The 26817-nt window shown below is 38.6% G+C and overlaps 1 long non-coding RNA gene across 4 annotated transcripts in view; it reads right to left on the reverse strand.

The window, feature by feature from the left end:
- LOC140513669 (uncharacterized) overlaps window positions 1-26817 on the reverse strand; it is a 340666-nt gene that overhangs the window by 278515 nt on the left and 35334 nt on the right. Inside the window, exon 3 of one of the 4 annotated variants that reach the window (XR_011970275.1) lies at window positions 9829-12252. The exons of the other annotated variants lie outside the window; for them this stretch is intronic. This is a non-coding gene — a long non-coding RNA (uncharacterized lncRNA). The remainder of the gene's footprint in view (window positions 1-9828; window positions 12253-26817) is intronic. 4 annotated transcript variants of the gene reach the window in all.

The following is a 26817-nucleotide window of genomic DNA, read 5'->3' on the forward strand; positions in this document are numbered from 1 at the left end:
AAGTTGCAGGGAGCAAGCCACCCCAGGGAACATCCACAGAATCTGTGGAAGACAAGGGAGGTTTTAGAATGTGGGTGGCCTCCCCACATTTGCATTAATATTGGGATTCATTATTCTATAAATGATTAATATAATTTATTTTTAAATTCATTTGGTTTGGGATCATCTTCTCCTTTAAAAGCTCCTTGATGGTTTGCGCAATTTGGTTTTCTTAGGGTGATTACTTAAACTCTCTATTCCTTTTTCTGCTAATATCATATATACATATATATGTATAATTTATATGTTTTTAAACATTTATCCGTTTCACTTACGTCATCAGTTTGGGGCATGTAACTGTACAAAATAGTATCTAATAGTTTTCTTTATGTCTTCTTCATTTACAATTTTTTTTTTCTTTTTAATATTGACACTTTGGTTTTCCTCTCTTTTTATCAGATTAGCTCTTGGTTTGTCTATTTCATTAGGTCTTATTTTTTCCAAACAAAACATCTCCTACTTTTATTTATCAATTCAGTTGTAGTTGAAGTTTTTTTCCTTCTTTTAATTTTATTTACCTCTTACTTGGCTTTCAGAAATATATATATATATATGCATCCATCTATGCATAATATTTGTTTATTTTTAGGGTTGTTGTTTCATTGCCTTTTTAGTTTTTTTAGTTGCATTTCAAATTCATTGACTCGTTCTCCTTTGATGACGAAAGTGTTAGGGGATATAAAAGTTCCCCTAAGGACTGCTTTGGTTGCATCCCAAATGTCATCTCATTTTTATCATTTTCTTTGACAAAATCATCTATTGTTTTTAATATTTGTCCTTTGACCCACCAGGTCTTCAGGAGTTATTTATTTAGTCTCCATTAAGTGAAATCCTTTCTTCAAATTATCTTTATTGATCATAGTTTTTATTGCACAGTCAATTTTTTATATCCCTTTTAAATTTTCAATTGCTAATCACCAGAAATATATTATATTCGACTTTAGTAAAATTCTACCCAGGTACTTAATTTCTTTCTTGTTTATTATTTTGTTAGAGTTGTCTAGGTCTGAAAGGCGGCACAGTGAGGAGCCCAGCTATTCTATTTTTGCTCTCTTTTCTCTCTGTAATTCAATCAGCTTTCCTTTAAGTATTTAAAGGCTATGCTGTTTAGTAAAAATACATTAAATATGGATATTATCCCATTATTGATGGTACTTTTAAATATAATGGAGTTTCCCTGGCCTTATCTTTTAGATAGGATCATCTTTTTCTGTTATTTTGTCTGAGATCACAACTGTCATGCCTGCAGTTTTTGAATTAGCCTGAGACATAATAAACTTTGGTCTAAACACATTTTAATTGTGTGAATCTTTTATGTTTCAAATATGTTTCTTTCAATTAACACATTTTTTGGATTCTGCTTTTTAATTCATTTTTCTACCCTCCAGTTTTGTGAGTCAGTTCATCCCTACTTGAAGCCATTCTGATCCACCCTTGCATTTAGTTGCTCTCACTTTCCTTCATGTGAGCCAGAGATTCCACTGATAGGCAAGGAGGTCAAAGGCAAAAAGAAAAACCCCATATTTGTCAAAAAAAATTATAGCAGCAATCTTGTGGTAATAAAAAAAGAAAACAGAGTGGATTCCCATTGATTGGGGAATTTTAGAATCAGCGTCTACCACCTCCTGTAAAGTTGAGGGACAGGGGTAGGAGCAGGCAAGGGACTTCCATATCCAGACTGTAAATCACAAGAATAAGAGGTTGATTGTACCCAGTGTAACTATAGTGTGGGTTGGGATTGGAAATGTTAACTGGGAGCTCCAGTATTATAGCATTCGAATGGTGTCTTACAGTGTCTGTATCTTGTCTTGTATCTGTCCTCTGATTTTGTGGAATTAGCTTCATTTCTCAGTGTCCACAATATAATTGTCTTTTCTGATAGAATATTGCATGTCATTTAGACTTCAACAAAGTTGTAGGTAGTAAGAAGTGAAGAAATTTAAATATTATTTTCCTTCTCCCCCACCGCCACCATGGACTCTGTGTGTATATTTGTGGGAGAGAATGTCTCAGATATGGGTGCTTAAAACTTTCTAAGTTATGTTCTGCTTGTAAATATCTTTCCTAAAATTCAGTCTACTGGATAATTTTTAAGGGAAAACACACCAGTAAGGGGCTCATGCACTACATTGTTAGGGGGATGGTCACAAACAGAGCTGGTAGTAGTTGCAGTTTCCCATCCAGAGATCCCAACTGCCAATGCCAATGCAGGTTGGGAAACTGTGTCTAGATGGGATGCTACACTGATATTTTTAGGCTATAGAGATTTAAGGAAGTAACTATATGTCATACCAATCACATGATACTTTGTGCTTGAAGGCACCATAAATAATGTATTGATATCAATAATTAAACATACCTATGAATGTTATAGAATGTAAGTGCTTAAAGGAAAAGCTAACTGAATCACAGGAAGGCATACGCTAAAAATGAAACTTGGAGACAATTACATATTCATCTTTCAGACTTAGAAAAATCATTTAAAGAGAAAACAAATATAAAAACTGACATCAAGCAGAGATTCCAATTGTAATTCCAGGAAATATGAATCACAGTCTTTTGCACTTCAGACACATTATGAGTTAGAAGAAAGCCATTTTGTCATTCTGTACCTTGGTTAGTGCATAGTACAGGAATAGTTCAGGGAATTGGAGAATCTCAAAGATAGAAGGGACCTTAAAAGTGCATCTTTCAGACATAGACAAATCATTTAAAGGGTGAGGAGAAAGGGAAGATAGATATGAAAGCTTAGTGTTAAACAAAGATTTCAGAACTGGAAAGGACCTCAAAGTTCATCTAATTCAACCTAACAATGTCTTCTACAACATCCCTGACAAGTAGACAACAAACCTCCTCTTGAGGATGTACAGTGATGGGAACTCCACTACCTCCCAAGATAGGTCTCAATTCAGATTTTGATAGTTCAGATTATTAGGAATTGTTTCCTTATATTGAGCTAAAGTATGCTTTTCTGCACCTTTCATTCATTTTTCTTAGTTTCTTCACTTGAAACTAAACAGCATAAGTCAGATTTCTTTCACCCACATGATAAACATTTAAATACATAATCACCATGCCCCTTCCCAGTCTTCCCTACTCTAAAGTAAACATTCCCTGTTCCTTCAATTTATACTAGTGTTCCCATTTTAAGTCACAGCATTGCTCATCCACTAAGTAGCTAACATATTCCTCAACAGAAGAGTTAACTATTGTCCCCTAAACAAGGTAAGAAGAATACTTTAGAAGTTCTATGTTTTTATCAAGATATTATTATTTATAACATCTAGGCTGCAGTCAAATATCTGCCTTTCTGACTTTTCAGTTTAAATAGTTTATAAGTTTTTATTATTAAACATGATTTAGTACCCCTTTTTCAAAAGCCAAATTAAGTTAGTAAAGATATATTTCTGTCTAATTAGATTTTTTTAAAAATACTGGTACATATTGTTTTGCTTGTTTATTAACCACCTCTCACACTCCTTTGTTGGTTCTTCCCTTTCTCCCTCATTGCATTTTACAAAATAAACCTATCCCACAGCATCCTTATTATTAATTCATTTAACTTCTGCTACAAGGAGATCAATCTATTAGTCCCCTTTTTGAATGTTCACCTCCCTGCAAGCTCAGAATCATTTGAGTGACAGTCCTAGCTAACCCCACTGTGTCTGTGTAAACAGGAGTTTATGGGCTGCTATGTAGGCAGCCTTTGTGATTTACTTTCTGGTTGTTGGGATTTATTTATTTTTTGATGGACTGGTAAATTATGAGGCTGTAGACCTTGCCAAGTTTTCAGGTATCAATGCAAAAGAGTCCCTGGAAAAATGGTAGTTGGCACTGTAACACAGAGAATGACCAATGATGCATCATATATTTTTAATAGATATAATGTTTTAATAAACATTCTCATCCTAAAGCAATGGGTTTTAAAATAGGCTTTTGCCTTGAGCCATGTAACTACCCAGCTGTGAGTTTTATAAGGCAACAATCTCCACATCGTTAGATGTTATGACTAATATTCTACCAACTAGAAATACATGTACAAGTTACATGTGTAAAAAAAAAGTTTAAATTACATTTAGGATTCTCTTGAACTTTGAAAAGTGAACTTATGAAAACTTTGCAATTTCATCTCTCATTTTCTTTATCTTGCATCTATTTAATTATGCAAAAAAAACTTAAGGAAAACTTTCTATTGGATTTGAGCCCATTCTCCCCCTCTGTGCACACAAGGTTACCAGTTGTATGTTCTGCCATATTGGAGAGGGGAGATTTATTCTTAATTTATCAAGCCATTCTTCTCTAACAGTAAGACAAAGGCTTGGCTAGTGAATACAATATGTATAGTCCAAGAAACTAACTTGAATTGCTGAGAGAAAAAGAAAAATCCTTTAAATTTAAGCTTTTCAGTTTCTCCTCTGAGTGGCTGCAAAAAAAGAAAAGAAAAAAAATTGATTTCAGATTCAAAAATCCTTCATAACATACCCTCAGTTTTGGCAGGCCTTACTCACCCAGAGTGTGAAGCCCTATTCTGATAATAAAGGTTGCTTTAATATTAGGCAAGATTATATAATTCATATAGAATCATAGGTATCAAAAAATCTCCAAAGACTCTCATTTTATAGAAGAGGAAACTCAGTCCCAGAGAAGCAAAGTGACTTGCTCAAAGTCACAGATTACAAAGATCAAAGGTGAAATTTTAATCCAGTTCCTCTAACTCTAGAGTTAACATTCTTTCTATTATATCATGAATCCATTTAGACATAGCTCACATCATTGCAAGAGGAGTAAAAACATTATATGTGACTTTGTCTCCATTACCTAGTACAACATCTGAAATATAATAAATGTTTCCTAAATGTTTGTTAATTGCTTAGCTTTGTGTTTTAAATTTTATTTTGTAATAGTTTCATCAAAATCCTACAAAACAAGGATAAACTTGTTCATTCCTATTTTCAGAGAAGGAAATAGACTAAAAGAGGAGTGTGACTTAGTCCACAAGTGAGTCGATATTAAAATCCAAAACTGTTAATTTGTTCTCAGGCATATTGTGATAATCTTGAGTCGTTCTTCTGTTCTTCTGATTGGTACAGAATTCTTTCAAAAGGATGTCAGAGGTGTACCTTACCATTTCTTCCAAGCTTAATGAATTAGATCTCATTAATATGGACTTATTCTCTCATAATGTTCAATAACACAAATTCTAAACCCATAAGGAAAGGAAAAAAAGTTCTCTACTAGTCATTTTGTAGAAAGAAGGGAAGGTGGAAATATACATATACCGAGGTCTTCTTTTCAAAGATCTACTAACTCTGTTACCTCTCTGTACCTGAGAATTAACAGCATAGTTCTGTCATACTCCCAGATGGCAGCACAGAATAGGAAGAAAAAAATCACAACAGTGAAGATGGTATAAAATTTGTTAAAATATGGATTTATCAGTTTTCAAGTACATCCTAAGTTCCTAATTATCAATAATTCCATGATAAATTCATATTTCTTGCCTCTGCTAACTGTAGCTTCAATATCTTTCTTAGGGGTTAAATTCCATAATTTCAAAAAGAGATAATAAACTTTACATATATCCAGGAAAATGGTCTTTAAATAAAAAGAAACAGTAATTTAAATAACCCAGAATTACTTCCAAGCAGTAAAACATCAGAGGAAGGAATGTGATACGATATTCCAAAAAGCAAAAGAGCTCAAGCAACAAAGTGAACTAGCATTGGCAAGGCCAAATTTAACTGCAACTAAAATAAAAGGTATGGCTCTGCAATAAAAAGGGGCACTGGCAAAAAAAAAAATTATAAAAGAAGGAAGAAAGAAAGGGGGAGAAGGGAAAGTGATCATGATAAGGGGAGGGTGAGAGGAAGAAAGAGGTCAAAAGTAAAAAAAAAATTATAGGGGAGGGGGAAAGGGAAGGCAAAGGCAGGGTGAAAGGAAAGAGGGAGAGAGGAAGGGAAGAGAAAGGAAGAGCTAACTGGAAAAAAGTGAGGCTAGAGAAGAACTTTAGGTAAATTCACTTGTCATTCTGTACTTTGGTTAGTGCATAGCACAGGAATAGTTCAGAGAATTTGAGGATCTCAGAGATAGAAGGGACCTTAAATATGCAAACCATATATAGTAACTGAACATAAATGGGATGGAGAGATGTAGCCTATGGATATATGACAGGAAAGTAATGTAAACAAAATTAATAAAAGGTGCAATATACTGATTTAAAAGAAGAGGATAATGAATAAGAAAATAAGACTCATTTGATATATACATGGTTCTACTGTTCACCAAGTGATTCAAAAAAAATGCAGGAATTACTATAAACCTATCAATAAATGCAAAAAAAAAAAAACTCCACAAACTTTAATTTGCCCATTTCAGATAGGAGTCAAGTTCATGTCATCTCCATGTTTCCTAATTCCGATTTGCCCCTCTATATTTGAACAAATGTTACCTATATCGTTCCAATTAAAAGAAATATTAAAGTCTTCCTTCTAACCCTCCCTTTCCTTGGGTTATTTTTGAATACTCAAATACAGAAGCAATCTCTTTGTGCCCAAAATAATCTCTACACTGGGTCAGAGCCAGCATGTTCTTTTTCCCCTCTTTCAGGATATAAGCCCTGGATCATCACTGTCCCTTTATAACTGTCTACATGTTACATTTCTTAATTTTACCACTCCATTTTAGTTTAATGACCCTATCCATCTCTAGGTTTCTCAATATTAATGCTGGAAAGACATTCATTCTGTTAAAAATTCATTAACCTCTGTAGCATTATACTTAGTTTTGCAAAATAAAGTATTCTTGAGTAAAGCCATTTTCATTTGCTTTTTGTTATAATATATTTTAATCTTTCCTTTTATAATGTTGATGAATATTCTTGAATTATTCAGGCTAGAATTCTTTGGAACATTATATGTCTCTTCCTGATCACTTGCAAAATTTTCTCTTTGGTTTACAGATCTGGGAGCTTGACAATAACATTCCAATTAAGTTAAACCTGGGATCCTCTCTCATAGTCATCTATGGATACAATTTAACTCTACTTTCCTATCTGATTCTAAAACTTCTGAGTGATTTTCTTTTATGATTTCCTTGAGGGTAGAGCCAAGATGGCAGAGTAGAAGGACAGACTTGTAAAAGCTCTCTCCCCATAGCCCATAAAATACCTGTAAAAAATGACTCTAAACGAATTCTAGAGCAGCAGAAGTCAGAAAACAAGAGTGAAAGAGATTTACAGCCCAAGACAGCCTGGAAAGCTGACAGGAAAGGTCTATCGCACTGGGCTCAGAGAGGGGTGCAGTCCAGCCTTGGCCATGCAGCACCAGCAGGGACAGGACTGGAGCAGGCCTCAGGGAGAGGAATCCCCAGCAGCAGCTGTGGTTCTCAGATTGCTCAACCGTCAAATGACAAAGACAGCTTCAAAGGTCAGTGAGACAGCTCTTTCACCTGGGTGAGAAGGAAATTCAGTCTGGCCCTGCTGGCAGCAGCCACTGCAGTAGTAGTGTCCATTTTTGGAGCCCTTGGCCTAAAAACCCTGGGGGAATTGAGCAGCTGATCTGATTCTCAGCCATGAGTGGTGGCCCTGGGGTGAGGAGGAGTGCTGGCATGGTGGAGCTGGAAATGATTGTGGAGAGGGCATTCTACTTGCAGATCCTGGGCAGAAAAGTTTTTGGTTGCTTCCAGACCAGTGTGCAGTCCAGGAGAGGAGTAAACTCTTCTCCCTTGATTGTGCCACCTTGGAGGAACTGAGAACTTACAAGTTCCTAGAGTATACCCTCCTCTTGACAGTGGACTCAAAAGTCAAGTAAATGTCTGGGAAAATGCTCCAAAAAGGGGAAAAAATAAGACTATAGAAGGTTCCTTTCTTGGTGAACAGATATTTTCTTCCATGTTTGGATGAGGAAGAACAATGTATACCATCAGGGGAAGACATAAAAGTCAAAGTTTCTGCATCCAAAACCTCCAAAATAAATATGCAGTGGTCTCAGGCCATGGAAGAGCTTAAAAAGGATTTTGAAAATCAAGTAAGAGAGGTGGAGAAAAAATTGGGAAGAGAAATGAGAGTGATGCAAGAAATCATGAAAAGTAAGTCAACAGCTTGCTAAAGGAGATCCAAAAAGTGCTGATTAAAAATAACACCCTTAAAAATAGACTAACTCAAATGGCAAAAGAGGTCCAAAAAGCCAGTGAGGAGAAGAAGACTATAAAAGGCAGAATTAGCTAAATGGAAAAGGAGGTTCAAAAATTCACTGAAGAAAATAGTTCTTTAAAAATTAGAATGGAGCAGATGGAAGCTAATGACTTTATGAAAAAGCAAGAAATTACAAAAAAAAAAACCAAAAAAATGAAAAACTAGAAGACAATGTGAAATATCTCATTGGAAAAACAACTGATTTGGAAAATAGATCCTGGAGAGACAATTTAAAAATTATGGGACTACCTGAAAGTCATGATCAAATAAAAGAGCCTAGACTTCATCTTTCATGAAATTATTGTGGAAAAGTGCCTTGATGTTCTAGAACCAGAGATAAAATAAATATTGAAAGAATGATTTCCTGAAATATCACATTCATATTTTTTATCTTACAAGTTATCTTGGGAGGTCAGTGATTCTTAGATTCACAATCTGATCCCTATTGTCCAAGTCACTTGTTTTTAATAGTAGATATCTCATATGATTTAAATTTCCATTTTTTTTTTACTCTGTGTCAATACTTTTTATTGCATCATACTTTTTAAATTCTATTTCCTCCATTATCTTTTCAGGTTATTCACTGATTTGCTAAGGTTTTCTAGATTCATTTTGAATATGCCAATTCTCCTTTTCAGTTTTTCATTAAGAATACTAATGTTATGTCTTATTTTTAATACATTGGCTTGTAAAATTTTGATTGTTTTAGTAAATATTCCAAGCACTCTCAGTAATTGTATTAATTCCACTCATTTTATACAGCTCTAATTTAAGTTGCTATGGGGTTATTCTCATCTGAACTTTTCTCTAGAATTCTTTTACTCAATAGTATTTCTTCATTGCATAAGAATTTCTTCTTTGCTTGCTCATTTTCTCAGTGCTTTTTTTACTAATCAGGACTTCTTTGTGTGAACTTTATTTCTTTCCCTCTTTTGCTTATTTTCTCCCCTTTAGTGTATTTTAAAGCTTTCAAGTCATTTTGATGCACTGAGTGGGATGATATATCCTACATTGTCCTTGTTACTAAATTTTCCTTTCCCTCTATTATAGATAGTATTAGAGCAGGCTTAACAGTACAAAATTTTTTGCCCATCCCTTGCAGAAAGCAACAAAACATCATGAGGGAGAAATAAGAAACAGCAACTTCCAAGTGAGTCAAACTTGCTACTACATGGACCACCACCTTCTCTCAAAACTCAATGGAGACTAGACAGAACACTGTCCCCAAATGCAATAACATCATGCCCACACACCCAGATAGCCCACTGACCATGTTTCCTGCCTACTCAACTTCCTTTGGGAACTGATGGAAATAGTCCAAAACTGTGAACCCAAGAGCTTTGGGAATAGCAGTGCCCCCAGGCTATTAGTTCCATTTCCAGTTCAGCTCTTGAAACCATCATCCTGGCAAATGCCTGTGGAGATGCAACCTGACAACTGTTTCTGCCAGTGCTACAGCCTCAGCTTCCTCCAAAGCCACAACTGAAGATTCAGAAAAGTAGGTTCTTGGCATCAAAATTCCTTGGCACTATCCAGTAATTCAGAATCAGAAATAAATGGTTTTATCAGTCGAAATGACATTAAATGCAATACATTACCATCTGCTTTGTTGCTGTATCTTAAGGAACATTGGATCTTTCCATCTGACATGGTAGAAACTTAATATATGTGCTGTCTTCCCCATTAGAATATGTGTTCCTTGGGAGCAATAACTCCCAAATATAATTTGTATTTGTATCCCCATTGCTTAGCATAGGGTTTTGCTTATACTGAGTGCTTAATAAATGCTTTTTCATTCAATGACCTAAGATCACCTACCCTCTGCCATTTAGAATGCCAAAGTTCAGCAAACGCACAAACATGTACCTGCTGAATCAACACCAACGGGCAAACACAAAAGTTACCAAAGGTACATAGAGGCCACGCACAGGATTGGACCTCAAGTAGGAAAAGTAAGCAAAGGAAAGTTAGTTGCAGATAGGAATAGTGAATCATTAACATGGCTTTGTGTTAGGATTTTATCCTGTAGATTCCTTTGTGAAGAATTGTTTCTTTTCACTTCATTGTTGTTTGTATCCTTTTCTTTACCACACTTGCTATTTTGAGATGGTTCTATCTCCTGGAATGCCCCACTCCTTTACTGAGACTGAAATATGGAGGATACTCGGAGTTGTAATAGATGGAGCACTGGGTCTAGAGTCAGGAAGCCATTAGTTCATATCTGGTCTCAGATACTTACTACCTGTGTGTTCCTGGGCAACTCGTTAATCCCTGTCTTCCTCAGTTTCAACGACAAAATGGGAATCATAACAGCACCTACCTCCAGGGTTGTTATGAGGATCAGATGGGATACTTGTGATGTGCTCAGTACACTTCAGGGTACATAGTAAGAGCTAATAAATGCTTATTCCCTTCCTACCCGCCTCAGTCCCTTACCAGACAAAATACACTGGGCTATAAGACCACAGAGGAAACATTCTTCAGAGTCTTTGAAAATTTTCAAATTGATAAAGGAATCCACATGCCAAATCCAAGAGACAAAAAAGTATTACCATTCTTTTGTCTTGCTCCCACTTATATGGATACAGTCTGGACTTGTGATTCCAAAGTTATAGGGAACTTCCAGATGAGGAAAGTGCCTCTGCCAATGCAGTTTGGCACTTTCTCAGCAACTTGGAGCTTTGAGGAGTTCCCTAGGGCAATGCGATGTTAGATGGCTTGCTCAGAATCACAAAGACAATAGGTATTAGAGATAGGACTTGAACTCGGGTCTTTCTGATTCCCAGGCTGATTCTCTATTCACTTCACCACACTGCTTCTTTTCCTACAAGTAGGTCTCCTTATTACTACACCTAAGTTACTTGCAACATTCCTAGTTTAAGAAAAAGCACACAGAGGTGTCTGAATAACAAACATATTAGAGCTGCAGAACTCCATCAAAGTTTGTTCCCTCAGACAACCATTCCTAAGGCAACAAAAAGTTGAATGTGTTTATAGGGATAAGCAACAGGAAAGATATGGGCCAACTATACTCAGTTAACTTGGAAGCAAATCTAGAGCTCAGTAAAAAAAAAAAAAGGCTTTCTGTGGGAGAAAGGGAGGGAAGGAGGAAGAAAGGGACAGAGAGAGGGAGGAAGGGAGAGGGTGGGAGGGAGAAGGAGGAAGGGAAAGGGAGGAAGGGAGGAAGGAAGAAAGGAAGTGAGCGAGGGAGGGAAGGAGGGAGGAAGGAAGGAAAGAAGGAAGGAAGGAAGGAAGGAAGGAAGGAAGGAAGGAAGGAAGGAAGGAAGGAAGGAAGGAAGGAAGGAAAGAATATTCATGGAGCATTTTCCATGTACCAGGCATTGTGCTAAGTGCTTTACAAATATCCCATTTTATCCTCACAACAACCCTGAGAGATGGGTACTATTATTATCCTTAATGGAATAGCAATGAGACCTGTAGGTCTAGAAGTGTCAGAAAGAGAATTCAATTTTCATTTTGAAAATTTCACCTTTGAGTGCCCTTACCTACAAATTGTGGGGAGGTTCTGGACCTTTTAGCATAAAAAACCTTTTATTTATAAAATTACCTAGTTGGTAATTATAAAAGGACATAGGGAGAAAGCTATCCAACCAGCCCTAGAAATAGTCTTTTCAGAATGAAATTGAGATAGAAAAAACGGTTCCAAAGAGGAAGGTTTTAATGTAAGTATGACTTCTTTGCATTAAAAAAAGGCTTCAGAATCCAGCATTAAGCTCCATCTCTAGAACTCCAAGGTCCCTTTAAAGTGAAAGGAACAAGAATCATCTAAATCAATCATCCCCAGCACCCAGTGCTAAAGTTCAGGTCACAGCTCCAGCCCATAAATACTGCTTCGAGGTGTTCTCCCAAGTGCTGCAAGTGCAGAATGAAAGCTCACTGTGCTAATAAAAGCTCATACGTTCAGTGGTCTGAATTCTGCTAACTCAGCCAAGAGACTCCACATGGAGAGGAGCCAGACTGGCAGGAATCTTTTGTCAAGTCTGGGCAGGAATAACCTTCTCCTAGAACAAGCAAAAAAAAAAGTGAGACAACATTACATTCAAAAGTACATGGTGGTGAAAATTGAAGTAAGCAGAAGCAGGAAAATAATGTACACAATGGCTACAATTTAAATTGTAAGAAAAACACTTTCCCTTCCCCCTACTTCTTAAAAAATATTTTTAACTAAAACTAAATACTGTGGAAATTATAGTGACCAAGCATGGCCCCAAAGAAAAGATGCAAGAAGGCACTTCTATCCCTTTTTTGACAGAAATCGATTATGGATGTTGGAGTGGCACATAATGTCAAACTTGCTTAATGTCTTAAGAGATGTTGAGAAAGGAATGAGAGAATCAGTGGGCTAAAGGTAGAAGGAACAAAAGATAGAATAGAAAAGTCAGAAGGGTAGGAAAAAGAAGTGAAATAATATTGGGTGGAAATCTGAGGTCCTCATTAGCACATTAATATTAAAGTGGTGAGATAACATAGTACAAGGGTCCTTGGTATTCATGGATCCTTAAAAAAGATTTGTGGATTTATCTCAGAGATTTTGTGATTTTTTTTATCTTGATGACTGCATTTTGGTGTAACTGTTTTCCTTTGTAACACTAGATATTTTATTCTACGCTTTTCAAAACACTGTTTGTAGCTAATAAGAGCTAATATTCATATAGCACTTTAAATATCTGCCAAGCATTCTACATATGTTATCTCATTGGATCCACATAACAATCCTAGGAAGTAGGTACTATCATTATTCCCATTTTAGAAATGAGGAAACAGAGGCGTAGAGTGGTTATGTTATTTGCCCAGGGTCCCACAGCTAAAATGTCTGAGGTAGGATTAGAACTCAGGTCATCATGACTCCAAGTTGAGTTTCATCAAAGTGTTAAAGGGTCCATGACACAAAAAGGATATAAAGGAACTGTCTTTTTCTAGGAGAGATTGTTGATCCTTCATTGTCCAAGAGGACCAATGACATCAAGAAGGTGAAGTCTTGACTTGCAAGTGAATTGGACTTAAGTGAGACCGAGCTGTGCAAAGCCTCACTCTCTTCTCCAAAGCCTTTAGAGTCTAGTGGCAAAACATAGATCAGGACGACTGGCAGAGGCCCCAGATGCAGATGAGAGTGGAATGGAGAGGGGACAGAAAAGGTCATGGATCAACAGGGCTTTGAATTCCTTCTTCTGACTTTGAGATACTGGAAAATTAAGTACAGAAGTACTTAAAATTAAGTACAGAAGTAAGTACAGGAGAAGTTTCAAAGAGAGAATTCTGAATTAGGTCCCATGAGGAGAGAAAGGACACTATGGAAGGACTCAAAACAGTCCCACAAGAGAGAACTGAGTACACAGTTCAAAAGACTAGAAAGTAAGCAAATGAGTAGACCTAAAGCAAAGACAGGGGGAGTTTTGAAAAACAGATGAAGAAATATAGATTATCTAACTAATAATAGAACTAAGAGCTTTTTGTGAAACTAGTAAAAACTATCAAACCTCAAGTGAACCTGATCAAGAAAGAGAATAAAATCTAGGTGCCAAAATTAAAGAAAAAAAAATGCCAAGGTGAATTCACAAGAAGGAGGAAATACAAAGTATCCTCAGAAATGACTACACAATTATATCCATTAAACCTAAGAATTTAGAGGAAGTGAATGAGTATGTATAAAAATGGAAAATACTCCAAACATTAAAATGATCAGCACAAGAACTAAAGATCATAAACAATTCTACTTCAAGGGGGAAAATCGAGCAAGTTATGAAAAGAAAAAAAAATTCTAGGCTAAATGGATTTAAAAGTGACTTTTATCAAACATTTGAAGAGTATTGCTGCCTTGTTACAAAAATGATTTGCCCTCTTCTCCTCAGTTAGATAAATGTTGTTTAAGGGAAGACTGGTAATAAGCAGGTGATCTCCACTAGGATAAGGGTGGGGAACTCAAGAAGATCTCTGATCTTGTGCTAGTGGGTCATGTGGAAGAGAGATGTCCAATAGCCTCTGACTAGCTCTGCCTGATGGTCAGTGGAGTCCTATAAGATCCACACCAAGGATGACTCCAATTTTGGAATACTGTTCCTTCCCATCTTCATCAATTGCTGTATAGCCCAACTCAAATGCCACTGCCTACAAAAAGTCTTGGTCATTCCTGTTGTCAATAAACCCCTCTCTAGGATCTTACTTAGCACTTTCTTTTGTATCTCAATAATGAAGGCAGTTTACATCATAAAGAATGAATAAAAATGCATTTGATTAAGCACTTATTTTGTGACAAGTACCATGCTGTGGTTCGGATATGAATAGAAGAAAGCCCCTGCTCAAAGGGATAGCCCACCCACTATTGCAGAAAAACAACACATAAAAGTAAGGGTGGATGGAAAGGCCCAGAAGACCATAGTGTTCAGTTTCTGGGTGGATGACAAGGTTCGTTGATCCTTAGGTTGCCTCAGTAGGTCAAATGACTGTACTAGGGTTCTAAAGGGTATCAAAGCATCGTAGGTAATAAGGCCTAGAGGACCGTAAGAAGCAATGGCAGGGCAGAAGATAGGGCCCGCTTGTTCTCCAACTCCTTGAAAGGGATAGAGATCATGATTCCCACCCTTAATAAGCATTGTGAGCAAACAGCCCAGATGGGTTCTAGGGTCCTGGATAAGCGTATGAAAGGTAAGGTAAAGGAGGGAAGGGTGGCTCCAGTGGCTTATTATATTTTTCAGTGTATGTGTCTTATCCACTTACGAGATTATAAGCACCAGTAAATAAGCAAATATTTTTTAAAACAATGCAGTGCACCAGGTGGGGTGGCTGGTTGTTGTCTTTTGTCTTCAAAAATAAATAAGATGAAATCACCATTGTAAAGTGAAATTTCAGTGTGTCTGACTGTGGCTGATCAGACCAATACAAGCTCAGAATGCTCTACCACAGGTTGGGCACAGAAAGTCCGTGTGAATATTTGGGGTGAATATTTCAAATTTGCATATTCTGCGTTAATTTTGTGCTGTCTCAATTCTGCTTTGCTCAAAGAGCACAGCACCTTTTCTTATGTGGGCACGCCATGCTGAGCAGTCCTGTGCCAGTGTCTCCCATGTTGCAGTCAAATCCAAAGTTCCTGGGAGAGACATTAAGAATGTCTTTGTATTGTTTCTTCTGACCACAATGTGATCACATGCCCCATGCAAGTTCTCCATAAAATAGTCTTTTTGGCAACCATACATTTGGCATTCGAATAACATGGCCAGCCCATCGGAGTTGCACTCTCTGAAGCATAATCTGAATACTTGACAATTCAGCTTGAGCAAGGACTTCAGTATCTGGTACCTTATCCTGCCAGGTGATCCTCAGAATCTTCCTAAGACAGTTCAAATGGAAGCGATTCAGTTTCCTGGCATTGCGCTGGTAGACTGTCCATGTTTCACAGGCATACAACAATGAGGTCAGCACAACGGCTCTGTAGACCTTCAATTTGGTAGTCAGTCTAATACCTCTTCTCTCCCAAACTTTTCTTTGGAGACTCTCAAACACTGAGCTAGCTCTGGCAACGTGGGCATCAACCTCATTGTCAATGTGTACATCCCTGGAAAGTACACTACCAACGTAAGTGAACTTATCCACAGCATTCAAGACTTCTCTATGTGTTGTAACCAATAGTTCCATGTATGGATGGTGTGGTGGTGACTGATGGAGCACTTGTGGTTTTTTTTGGTGTTAATTATTGGGCCAAAATTAGCACAGGCAGCAGAGAATTGATCCATACTTCACTGTGTCTCAGCTTCAGAGGCTGCATTGAGTGCACAATCATCTGCAAACAGAAAATCATGCACCAACACTCCCTCCACTTCCATCTTGGCTTGTAGCCTTTTCAAATTGAAGAACTTACCATCAGTACAGTAGTTGACCTTGATGCTGTGTTCATCCTCATTGAAAGCATTTATCAACATGGCAGAAAACATCATGCTAAAACAGCATGCTAAAAAGCAAGGACACAGCCCTGTTTCACTCCACTGGTGACTGGGAAGGAATGAGAGCTTTGTCCATTATCCAGAATCCGGGTAAATATGCCATCATGAAACTGACGTACAACATTAATGAACTTCTCTGGGCAACCAGATTTTTGACATAATTTTCCATAAGTCCTCATGACTAACAGTGTCAAAGGCCTTGGTCAGATCTACAAACATTGTGTACAGACCTCTGTTCTGCTCCTGGTATTTCTCCTGGAGTTATCAGGCAGCAAACACCATATCAACTGTTCCTTGGCCCTTTCTGAAGCCACACTGGCTCTTAGGTATATGACCATTTTCCAGGTGAAGGATCAGCCTATTAAGAAGAACTCTAGCAAAAATTTTGCCAGCAATGACTAAGAGAAAGATCCCCCTGCGATTGTCGCAGGACAATCTATTCCCTTTACCCTTATAGAGATAGACAATGTAGGCATCCTTGAACTCCTGGGGGATAACCTCCTCTTGCCATATAACCTGGAAAATTTCAGTCAACTTTTGTATGAGCAATGGTCCCCCTACCTTGCAAATCTCACCTGGAATAGAATCAGCACCAGGTGCTTTGCCATATGAAAGGAACCTAATGGCCCTCCAAACCTCTTCTTCAGTTGGAAGTTCAGCTAAGGAGGGACTGACTTCAGCCTGCGGTATATGGTCAATGGCCTCAGCATTGATTGATGATGGTCTGTTGAGAACACCATGGAAGTGTTCAGTCCATCTCTCTAGGATCATGTCCTTATCACTAATCAATATGACTCCATCAGCACTGAGTAGTTGTGATGCACCATAGGTTTTTGGTCCATAAATAACTTTCATGGAATCGTAAAAGCACTTTGGATTGTTACTATCAGCATAAAATTGAATTTCATCTGCCTTCTTACTGAGCCAGGAATCTTGCATCTCTCTAAGCTTTGCTTGTACTTTGCTTTTGATGGAATTAAATGCTGCCTTCTTAGAGGTGGATGAACTATCCTGCTGGCAAATCCTGTGGAGTTCTCGTTTTTCATTTAGCAGCTTCTGAATTTCCCCATCATTTTCATCAAACCAGTCTTGGTGTTTGGGAGTGTTCTGACTCAAACAAGTAAATGCAGTGCTATACACCAAATCTCTGAATGCTGCCCACACATTTTCTGCTCCACTGTTGCAAATTGTGTGTTGGTTCAACTTTCCCTCCAAGTCAGCAGCAAACTGTGCACCAGGTATTGTGTTAAGCAATGAGGGTACAAGGAACACCACAGTCTCTCCTGTCAAGGAGTACACACTCAAATTAGGAAAACAACATGAAAATAATTAGGTTAACACAAGATGATATATGTAGAGTAGAAGAAAGTAATTAAATGGAAAAGACATTAGCAACTGAGGTAAAGGCCTCCTGAAAAAGGCAGGCTTTGAGATGGTTTTTGAAGGAAGCCAGGGAAGCTAAGAAATGGTGGTAAAGGGGCAGAGCATTCCATACTTGGGGAACAGCAAGGGTAAAGGAACAGATATATGGTATGGTGAGTAATGTCTTACTTATAAGTACTTCATGTCCAGAGAATTAAAAATGAGTATCTGACAGAGGGTAATGGAAAAGGCACAATGCTGGGTGTGTGCAGGGTACAACATATAACCAACAAAAAACTTCAAAGAAAAGGAGGAAAGGAAGTCACCAAAGAATTGTAATGCAGAAAGAGAAGCTGTATTGGTCCTGTAGTGAAACTGAGGAGAGACAGGTGGACAAACAGAATGATTCATTGATAACCTTATGATATTTAGGTGCAACTAAGGAAATCATTCAGATATTTGGGTAGATCTTCTGTAATGAACCTGGGGGGATGGGGGGAAACATAGATATGGTTCCCACAGGATAGGTAGGCATGGATGGGTCACAAACTGAACCACTAGAGGGACCTCTTGAATCAATGAGACCATAGATCCATTTGTATATATGAGTATTATTGACCAAAATTCAATTAAAATTGTCATTCATGAGGAGCATTTGGGAAAGGATTCAAGTCTAGATGGAGGGTATATAATGTAATCCTAAAGTATGTATGGGTCAAAGAATAAATTGTGGAAACAATAAATAATTTTATAAGAGAAAATGATAGCAATATAACAACACACCAAAACTCTAAACATTTCATCAACAACAACAAAAAAAAAAGGAAAGTTTGGGTCAATGTAACTAAAACATGCTACTAAAAAAAAACTAGAAAGGTAGCAAATCAAAAAGTCCCAATAAAAACAAAAAATAGGAATTCTGAAAGTCAAAGAAGAAATAAATAAGATTGAAAACAAAAGAAAATGAATCAATAAAACTGATACTTTTTTGTGAATTCTTTTTTCAAATTCACAAAGGATACAGGCTATTAGCTCATTTGATTTTTTAAATGAGAACTAAAAAACAAAGTGCCAAAATAAAAAATTGAAAAAGGAATAATTCACAAGAAATGAAAAGAAAAGAAAGAAATGATTAGAAACTATTTTGATTACATGCCAAAATGAAGTTAAAATATTCAAATTGGTGGATAAAAAATAGAAAGTTTAAGTAACCCGTTTTTATAAAAAGAAAAACTGAACAGGAAAAAATAACTCTTGTCCTTGTTTGGTTATAAGCTTGTCCTACAGTTATTGATGCAAAGAAGAGTGGAAGGTCTCTATTGCATAAGACAGTTTTTACTTAAAATCTTAGCAAGACAGTTCTCAAGAAATTCTTTAGCCAACACACCTTTCTGACTAGGCACATCATTCTGGAAGATTTGGAGGTAAGGGGAAAAGCATCCAACTGAACCAATGTTGTATTTTGCTGAACATACTTTCTATATTTGAGAAATTTCCATTTGTTAAGTTATGTGATCTACAAATATCTCATTTTGGCTTCGATCCTAAGCATGAACCAGATTGGCTTGAAACAGTCCTTGCCCAGAACATTTTGTGTAGTCAACAAGCTTAGTTTGAGATTATCTCATGGTTGACCTAGTGATTGAAGTGGAGAAAGTGGATTCAAAGAGAGGGGAGACTGAACAGATTAGATAACCTGATAGAAGACCCTGAAACGAAGTAACCACTGAGCTTCTGGCTGCATACAAGGAATTTTCTTAATGGTACTAAACTGAAAGGACTAGTCAAGTCAATGTTTAAGGAGGTTGACAGGGAAAATAAAGATACCACCAAGGTTAGCATTTCCTAGCTGTGTTGATAGGTCCTCTCCTCATCCCCTTCCCCCAAAAAAGTAGCTCACCAGCATAAACAAAATGAATGCAAGCAGTCTACACGCATTTAATAACTAAAAGTGGATGTGAATATGCGTTTTTCTCTAAGGAGTATGCCATGAAGGCAAAGGACAAATCAGAGACTTAGAAACTACACAAGTAAAAGGAACTATATTGATAGGAGTGTGGACTGATCAGTTATGGTCTGCAAGGAAGGTCTATAACCCAGAGGTCTCTATGGAAAATGTGTTGAACCCCTTTGAGAATGATATCAGAGCTGTAAGGATAAAGGGGATATGAACTACCTAGTGGTAAGAGAGCCTTTACTTTATCCTCTTCTCATTCACTAGGGGGTGACTTTCTCTACAAGGGGGTTCAAGGTGGGATAATTTTCACGACAAAGGAATTTGAAAGGCTGTAGGACAAGTTTAAACAGCAATATGATGATATACTAGAACAATTGCTGGCAAAGAGGTGGTCCAATAAGGCCAATGAGGACCTTGAGACTTGGCAATCTTGAAAGTTTATGTAGTGGGTTGACTCAATGCAACCCTCCCTATTGCACCACCACGACAATCAGCATCCAGAGTAATAAGCTTCTACCTTCTGGATGGAGTCTCATTTAAGTGATAATAGACTTTGGCTTGACCAAACAGGTATGAGCAGATCAACTGCTCAATAGTGCCCAATAGTAGACTACCACTTTATAAACAAGCATTGCAAAAGAGGGAGAAAAATGTAGCTAGATTCTATGTTCACATTTCTTAAAGTTAAAGGAGATGATTAAAAAAACCTATATCCTTGCCTTAGGTGGATTACTACAAGGTGCCATATTTGGGATGAGAGGTATATAACTACAAATGAGGTAGGTTATGAGTAGAGATGGTTATTAGATGAAACTAGACAAGTTTTTTAATTGTCCCCACTTCTCTCTGCACTCAACCACTAAATCTTCATATTTTGGGACTTGGATTGGGGTACACCTACTTGTAGACTCATCCTGGTCACCACTAAATGGTTGTTGTCACTCTGAATTCAAGATTTAGCAGCATGGTCTTCTCAGTTTGAGGAATTTTCTACCATAGATATCCTATGAAAGTGGATGGAGAGGGGAAGGATATGAGATAGAGAAGGGGAAGGGTGAAAAATAAAAGGTTCTAGCTGATTGTGCAACTTCAGGAGAACCTAGAACAAAACTTGATAGATCTGTTCTCATATGTCAACTTCTGCAAGGTTGAAACTGAGTCCAATGTAAAGAGTACTGGATGTGGTAACAGAGGGCCAGGGGTTAAATTCTAGTTCTGCCACTTAATATCTTGCTTCACAAATAACACACAGGAGGCACTGGAGTTTTGGACTCAAGCCTCTAACATATTCATTCTTGATCTGGGCAGACAGAAAAGACAGGAAGACAGCTTCAGAGGGGTTAATAATCTTAACTTTATTCTATTCTAGTCTTCTCAAGAGGGTTGCTGATATCAGAAGAATGAACTCCTACAGTTTCCCTAATCACTCTTCTTGCAGAGGCCAGCAAGAAAGGCGGTGGGGGTAACTACCCCTATATCTCAATGGGGTCAATCTAGACAAGCACAGCATTCCAACTCGTATACTTCCCTAAATCCCTTCAAGTCTCAATGGGGGCCTGTCAAGGCAGGTACATGTATTTCTCTTTGCTTTACTCAAATCCCAAATGGGTTCCCCCTAAACCTTGATGGGGTCTAATAAAGACACACACAGCATTATACCGTCATATTTCCCTAAGATTCAATGGGGACCAGTTAAGGCAAACACAGATTCCCCACTTACTGACCAGTGTCCACTTGCTTTATAGAGCAACATACAAAGGAGACATATTGCCAGCAATAGCCTCACAAGTTTACATTATCTCCCCATTATATCTAACTGCACAATTGCAATGGATATTTACAATTTTAAGCACAAATGTTTATATTATTTATCACTATATAATGTTGTGCAAGCATGGTAGAGATGTTTACAAGTCATGAGTCTAGGAAATAGAGATTGTTATGACCATGGATCCTGGGGAACTAAACTCTAAGAAGAAATAACAAAAATCCACCTTACACATACAAAAATCCACCTTACATATATATCTGTTTAGTATTGGTCAAGTCAAGTGGTCATTCTGGACTTCAGTCTCCTCAACTGTAAAACTTGGGAGTTGAACCAGATAACTTCTAAGGCTTCTTGCAACTCCAAATCTATGATCCCATTAGACTAAAAACTGCTGAAATTTGAGTGGAAGTTGGGACTTCCATAATAGTCGTCCAAACAAATGACCCACCCACCCAACTAGATCAGTGAGCAGAGAGTTATGACAATTTTCTATAGGGAATTTGTAATATGGCTCCTGGAACTAATAACTAGTCTATGGGAGGTGCTACTGAAACTCTACTACATCTACAATTGGGGCAATAAAGACACTTCCCCAGACAAGCTTTAGGCATCACCAAAATCTCTATCCCACTTGGTTATCCAAAGCCTTCTGAGTCCCTTTACGTAGAATCATCATAGGATCATAGATTTAGAACTGAAAGGGACCCAAGAGGTCAAGCCCACCTCTTCACTTTAAGGATGAGAAATTCAATGAAATCCTGACCAGGTGAAGTGATTTGCCCAGGGTCACACAGTCTGAGGTAGAATTATACCCTGGTCTTCCTGTCTCCAACCCAATGCCAGAATTTCATCCCCTAACAAAGGCTGAAGTTCCCCCCAAGACTCAGGCCATTCTAATTACGGAACAGAGGAAAGATGAGAGGCCAAATACCTTAATTAGGATAGCATGAAAGGAGGAGTCAGCAAATCAAGAAGGGGCTGCTGGACACCAGCAATCAAGTTACAGTCATACCAGGGGACTCCCAATAAGTCCATCAGGACTCCTCTATTTCCATAAGTGTGAGAGAAATGATTATTTTCCTCTTATATTAATTGGTTAATAACAAATTATAGGTTATTAACGAATTATTGACTATTAACCAATAATTGGTTATTAACCAATTATAACCAATTATTAAATTTGCATTGAGGTTTTTCCTTTCTACTTCATTCAGGGACCAGTCCCTATAGGTTATTTACCCACCTGTGAAGGACATTGCTGATAGATGAGACTGCCCAAATCTTCTGGGTCTCTCTGTCTTGCACAGGACCTCACCCAACTAGAGGACCTTACAAACAGAATCCAGTCTAAGCAAGTTCTTGCCCTTAGGAAATAAGCCCCTGTCCTTGGAATTCTCCATTAGATGTTAGAATGACCCAGTTCACAAAGGAGAAAACCAACCAGAGTGGTCTGGGTAAAGATGGATTCCTTTGTCCAAAATGCTGCAGGCAGCTAAGTCTCATGATGAAATCATACTCTCAGCAGAAAAATCTAAAGACTTTTAGTCCACCTCCTCACTAATATGTCCACTCCTGCATTAACTGTTTACCAATCAGGGTTGATTTTCGCCTGTCAGAGGTACCTCCTTTTCCAAAAATATTTAAGTATTCAGGGATCTCCATGGTTTTGTCTTTGACGTCAGGAGAGATGAACGGTTACCAATTTATTGATTATTAGCTAGTCTAACTAATAAATTGATTATTAATAACTCAGAAAATCTGTCTTGGGATTTTCATTCATCACAAGTGATTTGAGTGGGCAGACCATGAGGGAAAGGTAGAGGTGGTTAGAGGACAATCCCCCATTCAGGGTCACAACTGTACTGGTCAATTATATGGAATATATAGTGGAAATGGACATTTTAATCTCTTGAAAGTCCATAGTTTTGGTATGAGTGTTTTCATCATTTTCTATGTTTGTTATTGTGAAGATGAATAGTAACCTCTATGGGGTGCTGAGTCATCTATGCTGTCCAATCCAAATAATACTAGAGCTTAGGTAAGGTGAAAGCTATTTCCTTTCTGCGATGGACTTTAAGGAAACCAGAATACTTCACTACATGAATTTCCCTTAAAACAACTCTATTCAGCCTGTAAGGAAGGAAGATAGCAGCTGGAAACTTCTAGCAGACCACAGGGAGTCAAACACTGTCATCATGCCTATGACTGCAGCTATTACTGACCTCATCAATGTGACTGACCAGCAAGCCCAAGTCTAGTGGTATGGGGCTATTAATCTTGTGTATGCCTTTTTTTTTCTATTTCTATAGCTAAAGTTAGTTTGGAATAGTTTAACTTCACTTGGGAGGGAGTCTAGTATTCCTTCACTAGCTACCTAAATTCAACCTCATACTGCCAATCTGGTCAGCAGAGACATAAAGAAGGCCCCACTTTCTGAGGGCATTTATGTTCAAGTACATTAATGACAGAATATTGGACGAGCCAAACGAGGCCCAGAATAGAAAAATATCCAATCTTATGTAACTCTCAATCTGTTTCAAACCGGCAAATTGAATACATTGGTCCTTTTCCCCCATCTCAAGGCAAAAAGTTTTGTTCTTTTAAATGGAAAGCATCAGCTCTCCACCCCACCCCCAGTTAGATTGTCCTGGTTTTTGACAGAATACAGAAATGAAATGTTCATCAAGCCCACCCCTGCAGCAGCCACCATCAAAACTCACAAACCGGGAGTAGAAAGACGCACATACACATAGCTCTGAACCCACAACCCATAGAATGGCTACAGGGAAGTAACTCACGGCGAATTCCGCACCCAGAGGCCACGGAACATTGGAGCGAGGGAGATTTCTGTTCCAGAGAGACCTGCAAACCTCTCGCGGGGGGTCCTTCGCGCTGCGGACTGGGCGCCGGGACTGGGAGCTGAGTGCAGCCCTGCCGCGGCCGCGGCACCGAGAGGAAAAGATCCGAGCGGGCTTCACAGACAGGATCTCCAGCGGCCACGCGGGTCCCTCCACCCACAGAGGGATCTGCAAACCTCTCGCAAAAGGTCCGTCGCGCTGCAGACACAAAGCCCAGCCCAGACCTGCTGCGGCCACAGCTGCGGCACCGAGAGAAACAGATCCAAGCAGGCTTCAGGGACTGGATCTCCAGCGGCCGCACAAGTCCCTCCACCCACAGGTGACAAGGGTGGGTGAGAGAGTCTCTTTGGCGGGTCGAGAGGGGAGTGGGGTGCCCCCATAATTCAGGCCCCCCCCCCCCGGGAGGTAGAAGCTGAGAGGCGGCTGCAGACAGGGGCTCCCCAAGCGGGCGGGAGCTTGAATCCATTGCGGAAGGTCTGCGCATAAACCCCCTGAGGGAACTGAGCCTGAGAGGTGGCCCTGCCCGGATCTCAGCACCAGATCATAATCTCATACTGAATAGCAGCCCTGCCCCCGCCAAAAGCCCTGAGGCTGGAAGCAGCATTTGAATCTCAGACCACAAACACGGGCTGGGAGGATCAGGAGGTGAGGTGGGTGTGAGGAAAATATTCAGAGGTCAAGTCACTGGCTGGGAAAATGCCCAGAAAAGGGAAAAGAAATAAGACTATAGAAGGTTACTTTCTTGGCGAACAGGCATTTCCTCCCTTCCTTTCTGATGAGGAAGAACAATGCTTACCATCAGGCAAAGACACAGAAATCAAGGCTTCTGTGTCCCAGCCCACCCAATGGGCTCAGGCCATGGAAGAGCTCAAAAAGAATTTTGAAAATCAAGTTAGAGAGGTGGAGGAAAAGCTGGGAAGAGAAATGAGAGACATGCAGGTAAAGCATGAACAGCAGATCAGCTCCCTGCTAAGGGAGACCCAAAAAAATGTTGAAGAAATTAACACCTTAAAAACTAGCCTAACTCAATTGGCAAAAGAGGTTCAAAAAGCCAATGAGGAGAAGAATGCTTTCAAAAGCAGAATTAGCCAAATGGAAAAGGAGATTCAAAAGCTCACTGAAGAAAATAGTTCTTTCAAAATTAGAATGGCGCAGATGGAGGCTAATGACTTTATGCAAAACCAAGAAATCACAGAACAAAGAGAGAAGAATGGAAAAATGGAAGATAATGTGAAATATCTCATTGGAAAAACAACAGACCTGGAAAATAGATCCAGGAGAGACAATTTAAAAATTATGGGACTACCTGAAAGCCATGATCAAAAGAAGAGCCTAGACATCATCCTTCATGAAATTATCAAGGAAAACTGCCCTGAGATTCTAGAACCAGAGGGCAAAATAAATATTCAAGGAATCCACAGAACACCGCCTGAAAGAGATCCAAAAAGAGAAACTCCTAGGAACATTGTGGCCAAATTTCAGAGTTCCCAGGTCAAGGAGAAAATACTGCAGGCAGCTAGAAAGAAACAATTCAAGTATTGTGGAAATACAATCAGGATAACACAAGATCTAGCAGCCTCTACATTAAGGGATCGAAGGGCATGGAACAGTATATTCCAGAAGTCAAAGGAACTAGGACTAAAACCAAGAATCACCTACCCAGCAAAACTGACTATAATACTTCAGGGGAAAAAATGGTCTTTCAATGAAATAGAGGATTTTCAAGTATTCTTGATGAAAAGACCAGAGCTGAAAAGAAAATTTGACTTTCAAACACAAGAATGAAGAGAACCATGAAAAGGTGAACAGCAAAGTGAAGTCATAAGGGACTTACTAAAGCTGAACTGTTTACATTCCTACATGGAAAGACAATATTTGTAACTCTTGAAACATTTCAGTATCTGGGTACTGGGTGGGATTACACATGCACACACGCTCACATACATAGAGACAGAGTGCACAGAGTGAATTGAATAGGTTGGGATCATATCTTTAAAACAAAATGAAATCAAGCAGTGAGAGAGAAATATATTGGGAAGAGAAAGGGAGAAATTGAATGGGGCAAATTATCTCTCATAAAAGAGGCAATCAAAAGACTCATTAGTGGAGGGATAAAGAGGGGAGGTGAGAGAAAAACATGAAGTCTACTCTCATCACATTCCACTAAAGAAAAGAATAAAGTGCACACTCATTTTGGTAGGAAAACCTATCTCACAATACAGGAAAGTGGGGGATAAGGGGACAAGCAGGGTGGGGGGGATGATAGAAGGCAGGGCATGAGGAGGAGAGTGCAATTCGAGGTCGACACTCATGGGGAGGGATAGGATCAAAAGAGAATAGAAGTAATGGGGGACAGGATAGGATGGAGGGAAATATAGTTAGTCCTATACAACACAACTATTATGGAAGTCATTTGCAAAACTATACAGATATGGCCTATATTGAATTGCTTGCCTTCCAAAGGGAAGGGGTGGGGAGGGAGGGAGGAAGAGAAGTTGGAACTCAAAGTGTTAGGATCAACTGTCGAGTAATGTTCTTGCCACTAGGAAATAAGAAAAACAGGTAAAGGGGTATAGAAAGCTATCTGCCCCTACAGGACAAAAGAGAAGATGGAGACAAGGGCAGAGAGGGATGATAGAAAAGAGAGCAGATTGGTCATAGGGGCAATTAGAATGCTTGGTGTT

This window comes from Notamacropus eugenii, chromosome 7 (assembly GCF_028372415.1).
Source record: "Notamacropus eugenii isolate mMacEug1 chromosome 7, mMacEug1.pri_v2, whole genome shotgun sequence".
NCBI lineage: Eukaryota > Metazoa > Chordata > Mammalia > Diprotodontia > Macropodidae > Notamacropus > Notamacropus eugenii.